At 51.4% G+C, this 16,984-nt stretch overlaps 1 protein-coding gene across 15 annotated transcripts in view; it reads right to left on the bottom strand.

Moving 5' to 3' along the window:
- FUT8 (fucosyltransferase 8) overlaps nt 1–16,984 on the bottom strand; it is a 384,345-nt gene that overhangs the window by 70,770 nt on the left and 296,591 nt on the right. For all 15 annotated transcript variants that reach the window (XM_078870634.1, XM_078870632.1, XM_078870629.1 and 12 more), the window contains one exon: nt 16,154–16,196. The gene's annotated coding sequence lies outside the window, so the exon portion shown is untranslated. The remainder of the gene's footprint in view (nt 1–16,153; nt 16,197–16,984) is intronic.

Consider the following 16,984-nt stretch of genomic DNA (forward strand, 5'->3'; position numbering starts at 1 on the left):
TTGCGAGGTAAATTTTCACGGCACTCGACGGTCACCCCATGTGGAATTTTGATCGTCAAGGCAGGCAGCCGTTTGCTCAACGTCTTCCCCCCCCCCACCCCAAAGCTATGTTACTGGTTAATCTTCCAGAAAATTAAACGCAAAGATCAAAGATCCGCCCGGTGCACTTCTGGTCATCGCAGCCGATTGTGAAGTTGATTGGGGCTCTTAGGCTCCGGCGCTTGATTGACGACGACTCGAAAACGCCGGGTGGGTGAACGACATGGGGCGTCTCGCCGCCACCACCGCCCGCTTAAAATATTCCGAGAGCGTTCCACCAAAACCCTCTTTGGGCGGCCACCGGCTCCGCGAGGCGGCGCGTCGTAATTTTTCCAATCATTTTCGATCCTTTGACGTTGCCCACTTACACCGGGAGCGCCAGGCAACTGTTATCGGAAACCACTCTACACCCCCGCCTCCGAATGCTCGGCTGTTCGCACCCTCGTAGACGAGGCGTGTGCGACCCCCCCCCCCCGTGCGAGGAGGCGGGAAGGCCCCGTGCGTAACGATGAGAGACGGTCCCTACGCACGTGACGCTCGGCATGCGGCAGAAATGATCGTGGAGGCCACTGAGCGCAGATCACTCGAGTGGCTGGCACATCAACGTCTCGCGCACGCTGCTGCTGCCGCTCCTGCTGCTGCTGCTACTCCTGCTGCTGCTACTCCTGCTGCTGCTAATAGGGCGACGCCGCGACGGATGAACAATTAAATCGCCAAATCGGCAGGCAAACAGCGACGTGGTGTGTTGAGAACATTAGAGGTCCTTGGATTTAAATTACGGTATCGTCCTGTACGTTTATGAATACGAATGTTAAATCATGCACAGCATTAATGCACAAGCGACAGAGCCATAAATTACTCCACCCGGGGACAGACACACAGCAACACACACAGATACACACAGCACACACACGACAGCTACACACAGCGGCAGTGACACACACAGCAACAGTGACACACACACAGCACCCACAGCAACACACTGCGATAGCACCACACAGCACACACAGTGACAGCTACACACACAGTGACAGCTGACAGCTACACACCCTACCAGGTACTCATTTAAGACTGATTGCCTTAGGGGAGGCCCAGAACCGGTTCAAATATCCGCCACTGTTATTGGTCGTGATCTGGAATTGAACCCAGGCCGCATCAATTGGTTAGAGCACACTACGCTAACCATTGCGCCACCACTCCCCACTATGCATATGTAGTGACATCGGGGATGTCACTGTGTGGTGCCGGCCCAGGAGGGCCGTGGCGTGCGATGTCCCCACATCGCGGACAGCGCCGGGTGGGTTGCTGTGTGATGACAGCTCTAGCACAGCACGGCGTGCGATGCACCGTCATTGCGTACACCCCGTAGGCGTGTGTAGTACCAGCCCTAGCGGGGCTTGGTGAGCGCTGGGATAGCGCGGGCACCACACACAGCGTGTAGTGGCGGCTCCCACCAGGGGGAGTGGGAGCGTGCCAGCCCAGGGACAGGGTTGCCCCGGGCCATGGCACTCTGGTTGACCCCGTAGACACGTGATCCGGAGTGTCCACAGAGAGAGCCCCAGGTGGGGGGGGGGGGGGCTAGGGGTTGATCACGTGTCCAGGGAGAGCTCTCGAGAGGGATCGAGAGGGAGCTAGAACGCTCGCGAAGGCGGGCGGGGGCCTTGGGCGGAGCCGGCCCCGACCCGGGAGGATATAAGGTGGGTCCCTGAGGGGGACCGGGGTCGCTTCGTTCTACAAGCTGGAAGCTCCATGTCCTACGTCTTAAGAGGCACCAACACGTGGCCGGGACCCGAGTGAGGGTCCGACCCTTCATAGCTGTAACTCCTGTGTGTAGTGTAGTTAGCTGGGTGGTCACCACCCCAGGCTGGATCTGGTAAAGGGGCGTGTTCCAATAAATTTGTCGCCTCTGAAGAATAACGTCTGCGACTCAGTTGGACTCACTACACATACATAGACAGCCACACAAAAAAAGACAAAGATCCCACATGTAGCCTTAATAGACTGTTGGGGCAAGTGCTGTTAGCGTGCACCTGCGAAGGGCGGCACGGCACACGAGGGGGTTGGGTAGCCAGCACCAACCCAACCGCCTTTGTCTCCCTTGTGGCGATGTTTACACATCACACCGGGTGCTCATTTGGGGCTAAGTCGACCTAGGGGAGGCCCAGGACCGGTTCAGATAATCATCACCGGTGTTGGCTGCGAGTGGGAATCGAACTCGGATCGCCGGGTTCGTAGCGCAGTGCGCTAACCATGACACTATCGCTCCCCACACAGCCACACACACACACAGCTCTACGCAGGTACAGCTACACACACAGTGACAGCTACACACAGTGACAGTGACACACACACAGTGACAGTTACACACACAGCGCACACACAGTGACAGATACACACACACAGTGACAGCTACACACACAGCAACACACACACAGCAACACACACACAGCACACACACGACAGCTACACAGACAGTGGCACACACAGTGACAGTGACACACACAGCACACACACGACAGCTACAGCTGGACCAAATGCCCTTTTCTGGGTTCCAATTGCGTCGATGTGGACATGCGCACAAGTTACCGGGGGCTTGTTTTTTTTAAATCCACGAATCGAGAAGAAGTCACGTCTCGTAATCCAATTTAACGAGGGGAGATGAGAGAGAAAGAGAGACGAAAAGGGCAACTCCGTCAAAAAAAACCCACGTGGTGTCTGCAACCGCTTCTTCTCGCGGACGGCCCGTGGGAGGCGACAGCTGCCAAACGCCCCAGAGGGAGATGAGGCGTTGGCCACCACCACCACGGTCCAAGACCAAGAAATAATACAGAGAGGACACGAAAGTGAAAAAGATAAAAACGTGTCTCTACTTTGTACCCACCTGTTAAATTATACACGTGTCAGAAGAGAAGGCTCTGGGGTCTACCCACGATGCTATAACCACGATGCTGTATGCCTTGTAAATGTAAATTATTATGATTATATAACCACGACCCACGATTCTCTACCCACGATGCTGTACCCACGATTCTGTAACCACGATGCTGTAACCACGATGCTGTGACCACGATGATGTCACCACGATGCTGTGACCACGATGATGCACCCACGATGCTGTCACCACGATGATGTCACCACGATGATGTACCCACGATGCTGTCACCACGATGATGTACCCACGATGCTGTCACCACGATGATGTACCCACGATGCTGTCACCACGATGATGTACCCACGATGCTACACCCATGTAAGAGACCCAAGCCAGCACTGTCAGAAAGTCAAAGATTGAATCCTCCACTACCGTCCGCTGTCATGTGCAGGAGGTCCAGCAATAGGCTAGCAGTGGCAACCGCAACCATCACCCATTGTCATCACTCAGCGAAGTAAAACTTAACCGTGAATCTAACATATGTGTAGTGACTGGGAATGTCACTGTGTGGTGCCGGGCCTGCAAGGCCACGGCGGGATGTCTACTGTTGTGGGTGTAGTACCAGCCCTAGTGGGGGCTTGGGTGAGCGCTGGTTAAGCGCGGTGGCTGCGTGCAGTGCGGGCTCCCGTTGAGAGAGCGAGACAGTGTCAGCCAGCTGGGGTTACGTTGGGGGCATGATACTCTGGCTGACCTGGGAACATGTGACTGGATGATACTGGAGGGGGGGCACCGGTGGAGAGGGCCAATGGGTGGTCACATGGTCCGGGAAGAACTCTCGGGAGCCTTCGGGTAAGGGTGAGAGATCGAGGTGGGCGGGGCGAGAGGCGGAGCCAGCCCCAGCCCGGCCCGATATAAGGGGGGGGGGTGGCCTGAGAGGGGCTCGGAGTTCTTACTGTTGGAGAGGCAGGAGATCCACGTCAAGCTTGAAGAAGCCTCCAGCCACACGGTCCGGGATCCAGCTTGTGGTCCGGACTGGGATAGTGGAACCGCGTCGAGTTCCGCCGTAGCGTGGTGAGTTGGGTGGTCACCACCCGAGGGTATGTTGTGTTAATAGCCCTGGAATATGTTGTGTTAATAGCCTGGAGTATGTTGTGCTAATAGTTTAATAAAACGTGCTGCTTCCTAAGACAACATCTGCGACTCAGTTGGACTCACTACATATGTACTTATATTCTCCGCAGAGACGCTAGGTTGTGTTTTGTATGATAGTTTCAGATGTGTACGATGACAGTCGTTCGTAACAAACCACATAAATGTAATCCATTTGTGAATGGAGGATGTGACTGAACTGCTATAAATAGGGCCCTGGTCTGTGCTGTCCACCACAAATCCGGATCCTGCTGTCAGACCCAGGGTGGAGGAGCACTCAGCTGCTTCCTCACTGTCCCAGAGAGCAGAGTGAAGCGGCCAGGGTGACTGATGATCCAGCGCTGATTCCCTTCAGTCATTACCCACCGGCTGTCAGTCGCCTCCTTATCACTCTTCTATTGGCACTTCTACCATTGTTACTACTACCATGGTTACCGTTCGTATCAACCACGACACTGCAGGTCACAACAACACACTTACCGGCTCACACGCTCACCTACTCAACAACAACCGCCATTCGCCACTAAGTGGCGGTGACATTACCACGACGCCTGTGCCAGACTATGTGCACCTTGAGGCCACGTGAAGTGTCGAACGCCCACTGGCAGGAGGTCACGGGACAGACCCAGGTGCCACAGGTTGACTGACTGAGATGACTGGCTGATGCACCACCTGTGCCCCCTACTGTGCCAACTAGATGTGCTTTAGTCACCCGGCGCTCCGCTCGTTGTTGTGAGCGTCTCTACTCCCCCCTCCGTTGCTGTTGGAGGGCGACTGCCTTCAACTGCCCAGTAGCGTCCTTCAAGAGCCTCCTCCACAGAGTCCGATCTTGACACCGCTGGTACCAGTCATCGGCAAGTCCACTCAGCTCCACATCTTCCTGTACCACATCACTCCATCTCTTCTCTAGCCCGTGCCGCACCTGTTTAGCCTCCTCTATCTGGCTGAACAAAAGCTGTTTAGGCATGTGGTGGCTGGGCATGCGGGCTACATGACGTAGCCAATGCAGCCTTGCCTGCTGGGGGAGCTCACCAATGGGACTTTGTCCACATCTTTCAAGGATTTGTGAATTCCTCACACAATCCAGCCTGGTTAAACCCAGGATGGATCGTAGGCAGGCCAGCCTAAATGTTTCTAACCAGCGAAGATGTTCCATTAGGGGGGGTCCACGTTTCGCAAGCGTAGAGAAGGGAGGGAATGACCGTGGCCGAGAAGACCTGAAGCTTCGTGCGGAGCGACAGACCAGGTAGTTTCCACACAGCGTTACACAACTGATGAAAAGATAATGTCGCTCGACTGATTCGGAGTGAGACCGCTGCTGTCATCCGGAGCCGGTCATGAGCACACTGCCCAGGTATGGGAAACTCTCCACTCTCTCCACAACTGCCCCATCACCAATTAGGAGTTGTGGGGGTGGAGTGTCTGATGGTACAAAATACCCAGGCAGGTGTTTAGTTTTGTTGGGGCTGATGGTAACTCCAACCTCTTAGCGGCAAGCTCCAGGTTCAGCAGCAGCGCCTCCAACTCCTCCTCTGAGTGAGCAGCAATTACCAGATCATTGGCATACATAACATGGTTGAGCAATAGGGAGCCATCCCTTGACCACACCCGGGCATCGATCAGCCTCCCATTGTATCTGTACCAGATGGAAATTCCTCCAGTACAGCTATTGAAGGCTTCACGAACTACGTGATCTAAATAGATGTTAAATAACGTGGGAGCCAGAGGACATCCCTGTCGTACCCCAAAGTGAACAGGGAATGGTTCCGACTCCCGGCCACGTAGTTTTACCATCATGAAGTTCCTTAATGAACGTTCGTCTTCGGTGGGGGCATAAGTAACCACGGCCACCACTCCTCGCCTCTGGTTGATGGGAAGACGAGCCCAAAGTAGAAGAACAGCCACTCCCTGTTGTTTGGCAGTCTCCTGCCCCGAATAGAGGACTGTCCACCCCTCAAGGTGGCAGGAGCCAGAACCTGTCCACCGGACCGCGTGAATACCACAGAGATCCAGGCGGTACCGGTCCAGCTCCCGACAGAGGAGTGGCAGCCTCTCCTCCGCAGGGAGTGTTCGAACATTCCACGTGGCCATCCGTAGTGGCTTTTTGTTGTTTCTGGAGGAGCCCCGAGGGTATTCAGTCTCCTGGCTCCGCCAAATGGGGTTTGGCCAGGAGAAGTCATGAAGTCCTGTCCCCCCAGGGCCTCCGGCACAAGCTTAATAAATGTTTTACCTCGGAGTTTAGTGGTAGTTAAATTGAAGGTCGAGGGGTTACCAGCCCCTCGCACCCGTCCAGAGCCCCCATTTGGCCGCTGTGGTGGTTACATACACCATGAAAGGGAAAGGCCAATCTAAATTGGCCCTCCCCCCATGGCACTGCCCACCACAACGTTGCCGTCCGGCACCACGAGGAGGTAGGGTGTTGTTTTTGCCTACACACACTCACCCACATACACTCACCCATGCACCTACCCACACACCCACCACACTACAAGTCACTACACTTCTCTTTCTGCTTCTCCCCTCGCACTGATCCACTTTAGAATGTCCTCTCATCGTCTCTAATTCCCCAAGTTCTCACAATAACCTTGCTGACAATTCAAGACACTTGTTAACGCCCCTCATCTATGGTGACTGACGGTGCCGTTTGCTGCTTGGCCACTGGGCCTCTGGGCTGTGCCCAGCAACGGTGTCAAGGCAAGAGATGTGGCTAAGGCAGAGGTCAGAATCAGAATCTGAATATGTAGTCATCCTGGAGGAATCCGATGAGCTATAAAGCTCTTTTTCACAGATATCCAGTAAGAACGTTACAACAAACAGTACAACACACGATAGGGCAAAGTCCAAGAAAGGTAAACAAATCACTCAAACACATACAAACTAAACCATCCCTATCCTACCAAAGGTCCACTGAGGTATTAACTTATTTTTCAGACTTGACCGGGCCACACATGATAGCTCAACAAAGTGGCCCATCATATGAACATTTATAGCAGCAAAAATAATCTCAATGCATGTTTCTAAATGTGGAGGTAATAGCTCCCCACCGCACACAACTAAGCCCCCCTCAGCTCCTCTCCCCACTCGGTTTGCCTGAGGTTCATCATCTAAGCATGAGCAGCGCCTCGACTTACACACGCCAAGCCTGCTCCAACGCCAACCCAACAACAACCAAAATTCAGCTTATAAGTTCCAAATTAAAATTTGTAAAACCATCCGAGGACTCAGGTTTAGGAGGATCACAGTCTCGTTCACAAGAGAAACCTAGGTCATGAAGACAAAATATACAACAGAAACCACAAAGTAGACAGAAATCAGCACAAACAAATCAACCACGGGTACCGCGACCACGCAAACATGTCCAAGAGGAAACACCGCCAACGTGGCGTCTACGTGCACACCGAGCGCAATCGCCAGAAACCTACTGGATCTGCGTGCACGGCGTTGGTAACGCTGTACCGTCGTACGACAAGAGCGCCGGGCGCGGCGCGAGAAATCAATTGCCGTGTCGTCATCGGAGCACAACGCGCCGTCCGTGGTGTCGCGACAAACGGCAGCGCGGACGTGCGGCGCCGTCGTCGGTGCACGGCCCGAGAGCACAGCCGCCGCACAAGCGTGCCGTGGCCCCCGCGAGCGTGCCGTGGCCCCCGCGAGCATCATCCCGACGGGCCACGAGCGTTATACACGATGAGCGGCTTCGCGGCAGGTCCCACCGGAAGGAACTGATCTGGATCATCTCGGGAGGCAACAGATGCTGCTGCACGGACACTGTAAGGATGACCAATGGGCGAGCGTCTTGGGTTCATGACAATAAACCCCTCCTCCTTGTGCTCTGTGCAACTTGTGCAATGCTCAAAGACAAAATTTCAACTTGTGCAGTTGGGCCCATTGCCCAAGTCAATTACCACAGTCATGTTTACCGATGTCAGCTTCACGCGTGATTAACATTGCTTATGACTTGCGTACGGCAGGGCTCAAGTTGCGTCAATTTTGAGACGGCAATGGAATTGCAAACACCATCGTCGTCAGCAGTTTCCACGCGTACAACAAAAATAAAGATAAACCTCACGTTATTTGTGCGCACAAAACCAATAAACAAACATGACTGCAATTAATTCAGCATTCGTTTCTTTAAATGCACCATCAATCAATCAGTAAATTGTCAATTAAATCTAATAAGCGTTTGTATTTAAATCAATTCGTCAATGCTGAGCAACTGCAATTCCAAGGTCCTGACTCGTTGCACATCTCTTGAAGCGATTCATCGCTGTTCTGGCAGACCAGGGGACTTTTTTTCTCCATGGTTGCCGAGCAGAGGCCCAAAGGCCAAAAAACATCAATTTGTTCAGCAACAAACAGCACTGTCAAGATGTAACAGTTCACCCAGAGTTAATATATAAGCTTCAAACTAGATTCGAAGCTTTCGTGACTGCAGGAATTACTCTTTGGTTCTTTCGGTAAAGTCGCGTAGAAAATAAAATAATAATAGAATACGACGTTTCAGTTGCAACACAAGCAGCCATCATCAGGTAAGAATGAATGATGAAACACAGACGCGGGAACAGCATAGGCAGACACACATGCAGAGAGAGACACACATAAAGACACACCGAGCGAGACACTCACCAAGACAAACAGAAGGACAACGACTCTGTGCCGAGGCCTTAAATAGAGAGGGGGGGGGGGAGGGGCCGGGGCAGAGAGAGGTCTGCGGAGGCGGACCAAAACGAGGGGACCAGCAGACAGACGAGGGGAGCAGTGTGGAATTCTGGACCACAGTGGCCGGAGGAGAGACAATGGTTTGTGTTGCATTGCATCACACTTCTTAGTTTGACTAAATTTGCTTTCTCGAACTTTAGATTTTCTTGCTCTAAACCATTGTCTCTCCTCCGGCCACTCTGGTCCGGAATTCCACACTGCTCCCTCCTTGTCCCTGGTCCCACATCCCCAGTCCTCTCTTGTCTTGGTGTCTGTATCGCTCGGTGTGTCTTTGTATGTGCCTCTCTCTGCATGTGTGTCTGCCTGTGTTGTTTCCGTGTCTGTGTTTCATCGTTCATTCTTACCTGATGATGGTTGCTTGTGTTGCAACTGGAACGTCGTATTATATTATTATTTTATTTTATTGTCTACGTGACTTTATAGAAGTGTAGTATTGTAAATTACGGCGGGAGACCACTTGACGGGTAGCACACTTTATTAACACTTGTCTTGCCACAATAACACGTGTGGTCACTACAGCTCACGCTACACGTTCCACCCAACACGTGTGGTTTACTACAGCTCACGCTACACGTTCCACCCGGCTACACACCCACAGGCATTCCAGCCCCGTAGCATCCGGGGGAACCTACAGACCCACCCCAGCTTGGGTATGGGTCACGACCACTGGGTCCCGCGGCCTGGCCCTCACACGGACGTCCGGCCCCGGGTCCCAAGGTCCCGCCTCTGAGCCACACAGGGTCCCGGTCCTTACAAGGACAGCGGGACTAGGTGTCTCAGGGCCCTATCTCTTCCTCCTCCGTCTTCCGTCTTCACTGGTCACCAACTCCGAGCGCCCGCGCGCACCGCCTTATATAGCCCTCCGCTCCCGAGGAGACGGAGCCTATGCGGACCGCGATGTGAGCACCCACCCTAGTCGACCAATCACCACGCGCTGCCACACGATCCCTTTTTCCAGCTTGTGTCAGCGCACACAACCAATCACCACGCGCTGCCACACGATCCATCACTGTCAGCGCGCGTCACCACTACACAGCCAATCACCACGCGCTGCCCCACGATCCCTACTGCCAGCGCGTATCACCCCTACAGAAGCTTCATCGCTTAAATGAGCATCGAGTCGGGGGAATCATCTCCCCTTTACAGCGGTGGGAATCCCACATTCCTATGGCTGAGGCAAGTCCATCCCACAGGACAACCCACTTTTGACAACCCCATAAATTAGTACTCATTTTAACGACCTCGGGGGGATGATGGGCGGAGCCGTGCCGGTCTGGCGCTGCCACTGCGGTGTCGCTATGGCAACGCAGCGGTACCCCCCCCCCCCGCCTCAGGGACAGTGCTCATTTGTTCCTCAGACGGAGCGTGTCGGTGACCACTGGACATGCGATTAATGTATCATCCCCACGTGTACACGGCGGGGCGGGAAGGCCCCCCCCCCACCCCCGCGTGGCGCTGCCTCTCAGCGCTTTGCTGGACTCACACAGCTGGAGGGAACGGCGGCGACCACCACTCCCGCGCCCTCCCACCGACACCGACACCACGGCACATGGCTATCGTGCCAGGGCCCCGTGAGTAGGGCCCCATCCTTAGGGCCCCGTGAACCCCGCAAGCCTCGCTCAGGCCCCGTGTGTTACACTTCACACGTGAAATGCGGGATAAATTGCTTCTGTAGTGTTGTGATTCATCAAAGAAGCCTCGAGATAAACAGCATTACAATGTGTTCTCCATCAATAATAAATGTTCTTATGCAAGAAAGTTGTGCACAATGAAATCCGAACGGTGTTTATTGCAAACTTTTCGCAAACTGTGGCAAGAAACTTCTAAGAATGCGATCGTAATTCCTTTTCCATCACAACTAAAGTGATGTCATATTTTAAGTCCCAAAAGTCATCGGGTGATATTGAATAACACCCGATCACAAAACATTCGGAGATAATTATGTTTGCTACATTACTTCTGGTGTGGAGTGGCCTTACATCGGTTTGCACAAAGCTCAATTAACCTGGCAACCTGAGTTTGGTTGCTGGCAACAGCGAACACCGGCAGCAAGTGACTATCAACACCAAGGCGGCATCGTGGCCAAAGCCATTGAAGCCACCACCACACATCGCTGCCAACGCTCCCCTCCACCCTGCGCCAGAGCCCACAGACGCTGCACAGGAGAAGCGCAGCAACCTCTAAGATCTGCCATGGCAGCCTAATCACAAAATCTGCTCTTAAGGCTCGTACAGAGACCGATAGACTCAGACAAACCTATAGTCTCACACAGAGACCCACAGACTCACACAGAGACCCACAGACTTAGAGACCCAGACTTGCACAGAAACCCACAGACTGAGATAGAGACCCACAGACTCACACAGAGAACCACAGACTCGTACAGAGACCCATAGATCTGCCCTGACTGTCTCATCCTAACATCCCTTGGCCTCCGGACTCATGGAAACCGTGCTGATGCCGGTCATGGCAATCAGACCTCCACCGTCCTGCATGTACGTCCCACCTGGCGGCAGCAGCTTTTGTTGGATCAAATCCTCAAATCATTGGGTATTGACTTAAAAAAATTAAAGCCAACACTCAACAGTTGGCAAACACGTTGGGTTTGAAAACAATTATAATTACAGTAGCCCGATTTTTTGTTTCAATTTAAAGCTTTCGTGACTGCAGGGATTCATATTCTTGGTTCTTTCGTTCTACGTGACTTTACCGAAAGAACCACGAATATAATTTTTTGTTGTTTTCCAAATATTTTACCTGCGAAAATCCCTTCAAGTGGAACATTTCATTGGCACGCGTGTCCAGGCACAAGCGGCAAATGAACGGCCGCACACGAATCGTACCCAAAACTACTCTTCACCTACACACTCGCGCACAGTGCAGTGCACCGATACGGTTCATCGTTGCTTCTAACACACGACGGTGCACAGCTGCTACTGCTGCTGCCGTCTCTCGCGGCATAATGTCACTTGATTTCTGTCGGGCTGCTGCATGGCGGACAATCTCTGTCAAGTGTGACCGGCCACTCTAAATGAAGGTGGATGGAAATGGATGCAATTTCTAAATCTGATGGCTTGACAATAGCCACGCTTCAAAAGCTTCCGTGATGAAAAAGCAGTCCCTCTGACTGGCCGTCGCAGCACTACTTGCCTGGTTATTTTCTTTCCCGCGTTTACTATGTGAGCTCAGTTTTCACTGTGGAACTTTTTTAAATTGCCCATCGGATGGAATATGGTGCGCGCCACGGTGGCGAAGATTGTTAACGACCTCGCCGGGTACACAGGAGGTCGTAGGTTCGGTCCCGACCCTGCTGCCTGCTGTATATTTGGAGCTTGCAATTTCTCCCCGTGGTCACGTGGATTTCTCTCCAGGTCCTCCGGTTATTCCCTCCACATTTAGAAACATGCGTTTAGAGGATTTGGCTGCTATACATTTCCACGTGATAAGCCACTTCCATGAGCTATCATTTGTGGCCAGGTCGCTTCTGAAAAAGAGCTACAGTCGTTCAGTTGGCCTTGCCTGGTAAAATAAAAAGTTTAATTTACAGTTCATTTGAAATTAACAATAATTGACTGGTGCAATTTTTTTAATAATTATTATTATTATTATTATATAAACGCTACAGGAACCACCATCTGATGTGAGCGTGTGTAGAAGGTACGCCGAGCATGACACATTTTGTTTGCCTGCCCAGAAACCCTGGGGAGGCTACCCTGGGGGGTTACCCCGGAGGCCACCCCGGGGGCTACCCCGGGTAGCTCACGGCGTCCAGGGCTCCGCGTTATCCAGCCAAGGCTTCGGTCCGTTTGCTCCTGCTGCGAGCGAGGCTCTGCTTAAAGTGTGCGTCCCCAAGGTGATGCCTTCAACACTTTTTAACCGATCCTATAACCAGGCTCAGCAAGGCAATTTCAAAGCTATTAAGGTCCCCTTCGCTTCGTCTTGCTCAATACCGTTTTGTACTCGGGGCAGAAACGGCATTGTTAGGGATGGGTAATGCAGACATCCTGACTGTGAGGAATTAACCAACGAGCTCCTGAGCCTCAGCTCAACACGATTACGCATTAACTCATGTTAGCTCACGGTAACTTAATGATTTCCGGCTCAAATGAGCATTGGGGCACCTGTGCTCATCTCTGGTTTACAGCCCTGAGCCAGTGGCGGAAATTCCACATTTCTATAACAGGGAAGTGACCGTTGCCTGGGAAACCAATGATGACTTCCCCAAAAAAGTGGTACAAATTTTCCCCCACGCCGGTGGGTATACAATGGTCCGAGTCAACACCGGACCACGACTTGAACTCGCAAAAAACTTTCCGATGTGAGAGCCGCTTGCTCTCGTGCCAAGTCGGCCGGCCGCGTTGCTAGTTTTCGAGGTGAACGTGGGAACGGCGAGTGTCGTGGCACCTCAGTGGGAATGATGCATCGTTGGCGGTTTACTTTCGGAGCAGAAAACTCGTTTTGAGTCACTGCCGTTGACCTGATGCACCGAGACATTTCACTGGGCGCTTTGACCTCCCATGGAAGGCAATTTACACAATGGCTGCTCGACGTGCTCCGTGCCAGACAATGCCTATTATTCTAAGAATACTCGGGAGAAAGTGTTAAAAAAATCAAACGCTAAAATACTGAACAATATTTTACTGACAATAGAAATAGGAACAATGACATGCCAATTTGCATTTTAATTCATGAATACGGAAATGTACCTCCCAGCAGGCCCCTGTTACGAGTGGCCACTAAACAGCATCTTGTATTTATTCTATTTATCAAAATATTTCACCTGTAAAAAAAATAATCCCTCGAGATTTGGACGTCTCGTTTTGCAAAGACGTCTAGAATTAAATTCATACATTTTGTGCGCAATGTAATTTTTTTAACTGTAATTACTGAATGTTGAATGACAACATTTACTCACTAATATATTTATCAATAGCATATCACACCCAAGGAAATACTCAATGCCAATAACGTATATATATTTATTTATATATTTTAACTGCTGCTGAGCACAGGCCCAATGCCTAAAGCGTCAAAGCAGCCAGCAACATTATAACAGATAACACACGTGTGTTTTCTCAGCGTAAACCCATCGCAAATATAAGCAGTCTCTTCTCCTATAACGCGGTGGTAGTTGTGTTCCTGAAGAACACGACGTTATGGAAATATCACGTTACAATAACAACCACTGATCCAATGGAAGGTAGGAGGTTTTAAAAACACCAACATGGCTGACCTTTTTCATGATAATTAGTGATGTCATTTTGATTTTTACGTGTTCTTTTATAATGACCTTGTTTAAGTTAGATAATATGATTTTTTTTTTTAAAGCATGAAAATTAGTTTTAAAAAATGCGTGCTCCAGTGTTAGTCGCGAAGCCACTCATTTTAGATACATTTAACAAAGTTGTATGCAAGGCGAGACAACTAATATAGGGTATAGCACAGTCCACAATAACACGTGAGATGCGTACGCAGGCTGAACACAGACTGAGACGCGTGGGTAACATCTTGAGGCATCCAGCAGCATCCCAATGCCTTGTACGACGCTACGCCGAGGCAGCCGTACGACCGCTTATTCCTACTCGCGTGACGTAGTTATGTTCACTTATTCGCGTTATATATCCAATTCACATACGCGTTGTGTTCCCTGATACATTCATCAAGTTACATCAATTTGCGTTACGAAAACAAGCACTACAGTAGAACGGACCGTTTAACTGGTAGCAATGCTCGATATTCGTGGTACACGCAACACACCACGCTGTCAGGCTTTAAAAATATAAAAATCAAGTCCTTGAAATGAGCAAAGTTTTCATAACCACTTCGGAAGAGCGACGATGATGGGAGGAGGGAATGCCAAGTGCAGCAGCGCGAGGGAAGAAGCAGAAAGAGACGTGTTGTGACCTGCAGCGGGGCAAATGAGTGGGTGAGTGGGTGAGTGAGTGGGTGAGTGAGTGGGTGAGTGGGTGGGTGAGTGAGTGGGTGAGTGAGCGAGTGGGTGGGTGGGTGAGTGAGTCGGTGAGTGGGTGAATGAGTGGGTGAGTGAGTGGGCGATTGAGTGGGTGTGTATTAGACAAAACAGCCAGTCTTGTAGACAGAGTCCCCGGAATGGGTGGGAGAATCGATGAGCAAAGTTCATGGGAACAGTAACCACGGCAGTAGTAGCGATAGAAGAGTGATAGGGAGGCGACTAACAGCCGGTGGGAGAGTGAATGAAGCGAATTATCGAGTGCTGGATCGTCAGTCACCCTGGCTGCTTCACTCTGAATTATATCCGGGGCAGTGAGAAATAAACTGAGTGCTCCACCCAGGTTATGAATGATCTGTGGTGAGATGTTAACTACCTCGCCTGGTATGCAGGAGGTTGTGGGTTCGATCCCGACCCGGACGCCAGCTGTATATTTGGAGTTTGCATGTTTCTCTCCCCGTGGTCGTGTGGATTTTTCTCTGCTTTTCGCCTCCACATTTAGAGACATGCGTTGCCAGTATTTGGCTGCTATACATGTCCACACGATACGCCACTTCATTGAGCTATCATTTGTAGCCAGGTCGCTTCTGAAAAAGAGCTACATAGCTCAGTGAACCTTAACTGGTAAAAATAAAAATGTCAAAGAGTTTTTGTATTGTTTAGTTTATACAAGTAGGAACAATATGTCCCACACTGCCCACCAGGGATTTTTTGTCTGTCTGACTGTCTGTCACGCATAAATATATATATAATATAAACAGCTCTTTGATTGGTGGAGACCTACTGCCGGGTACGGAGAGGGGAGGTGCCTAAGGGAGGAGGGTCAGAGGAGGGGCCTAAGGAAGGGAGAAGTCAGGAGAGGGGCCTGAGGGGGGGGTCAGAGGAGGGGCCTGAGGGAGGTGGGGTCAGGAGAGGGGCCTAAGGATATGGGAGGTGGTCAGGGGAGGGGCCTAAGGAAGGGGGAGGGGTCAGCGGAAGGGGCCTGAGGGAGGGGGGGGGGGGTAAGGGGAAGGGGCCTAAGCAAGGGGGAGGGGCCAATAGTTAAGGGGGCTGGCTACCTGGCTGGCTACCTGGCTGGCTGCCTGGCTACCTCAAGTCAAGTTATCTTGTTATACAGGTAGGAACAACAGGTTCCACACTGCCCACCAGGGATTATTTGTCTGTCTGTCGTGTATATTTGTCTGTCGTGCACGAATGTGCTGTCCAACCAAGTTCCTACCTGCCCACTCCGAAGGAACATGTGCCAGTTCGCTCGGGTTTTTGCAGCCAATGGCAACTTACATGCTGCTAAGACGGGACACGGTCGGTCATAAGAAACCAGGATGGGCGTGGGGCCACTCAAACAAGCACCTGGGCATCAGAGAGAACATCGCAGACAGTGGCACACAGAGAGAGAGAGAGCAGCTCACCTCTGAATTGGAGTGATCGCACCTCAAACGTTCGGCAAGCCGCCTGTAACAACAGAAGAAAAAGCAACGCTTAGTGTGAAATCTATCATTCAGCTGCCCACATGGGGCATTTGCGGGCCACGAAACATCTGACATTTACATGCAAATTACAGATTAACATGCTAATCTCTAGCAATACAATGGCTGCCTCTTCAGCACCAAAGTCGTGAGGTTATCAGGCTCTCCGATCTTACACTTACATGCAAATTCCATCTCTAGCCCCGCCCACTTACCCTTGGGTTGCACCCATCTCAAACCTCTATAACCTCCTGCTTCAGCAGCTCTCCCGCTATATTTCTCCTGCCTCAGCAGTTCTCCTGCTGTATTTTTTCACCTGAAGACGATTGCTTGTGTTGCGACCGAAACGTCGCAATTTTTAATAACTTTTCTATCTACGTGACTTTACCAAAAGACCCAAAGAGTATGAAACATTGCAAGTTATTCCTTTTTCATAACACTCTCATGACTAGCGGGTGGTGAAGTAAATTAAGTGGTAATTCATGAAATTAAGTGGTAATTCATGAGATTATCGATGCACGCTGACGGTCATGTGACTCGGCATCGCCGTGCCACGTGACTCGTCTGTCACGGCCCACCACAACAAAAGACCCAGGTATCGGCCATGGTTACAGCCACCGTAAGGCAGTCGTCACCAGTTTGAACCATTTTAGATAATTACTACTACGAGCCAAGAATGTATGTTTGTGTGTAACGCGCGTGACGTCACTCCACATTCCGCACCCCCTGTCATTAATATTCACGAGTGGGTGGATTTTTACACTCGCGCAGGTC

The sequence above is a fragment of the Lampetra fluviatilis genome, chromosome 30 (genome assembly GCF_964198595.1).
Source record: "Lampetra fluviatilis chromosome 30, kcLamFluv1.1, whole genome shotgun sequence".
NCBI classification, from domain to species: Eukaryota; Metazoa; Chordata; class Hyperoartia; order Petromyzontiformes; family Petromyzontidae; genus Lampetra; species Lampetra fluviatilis.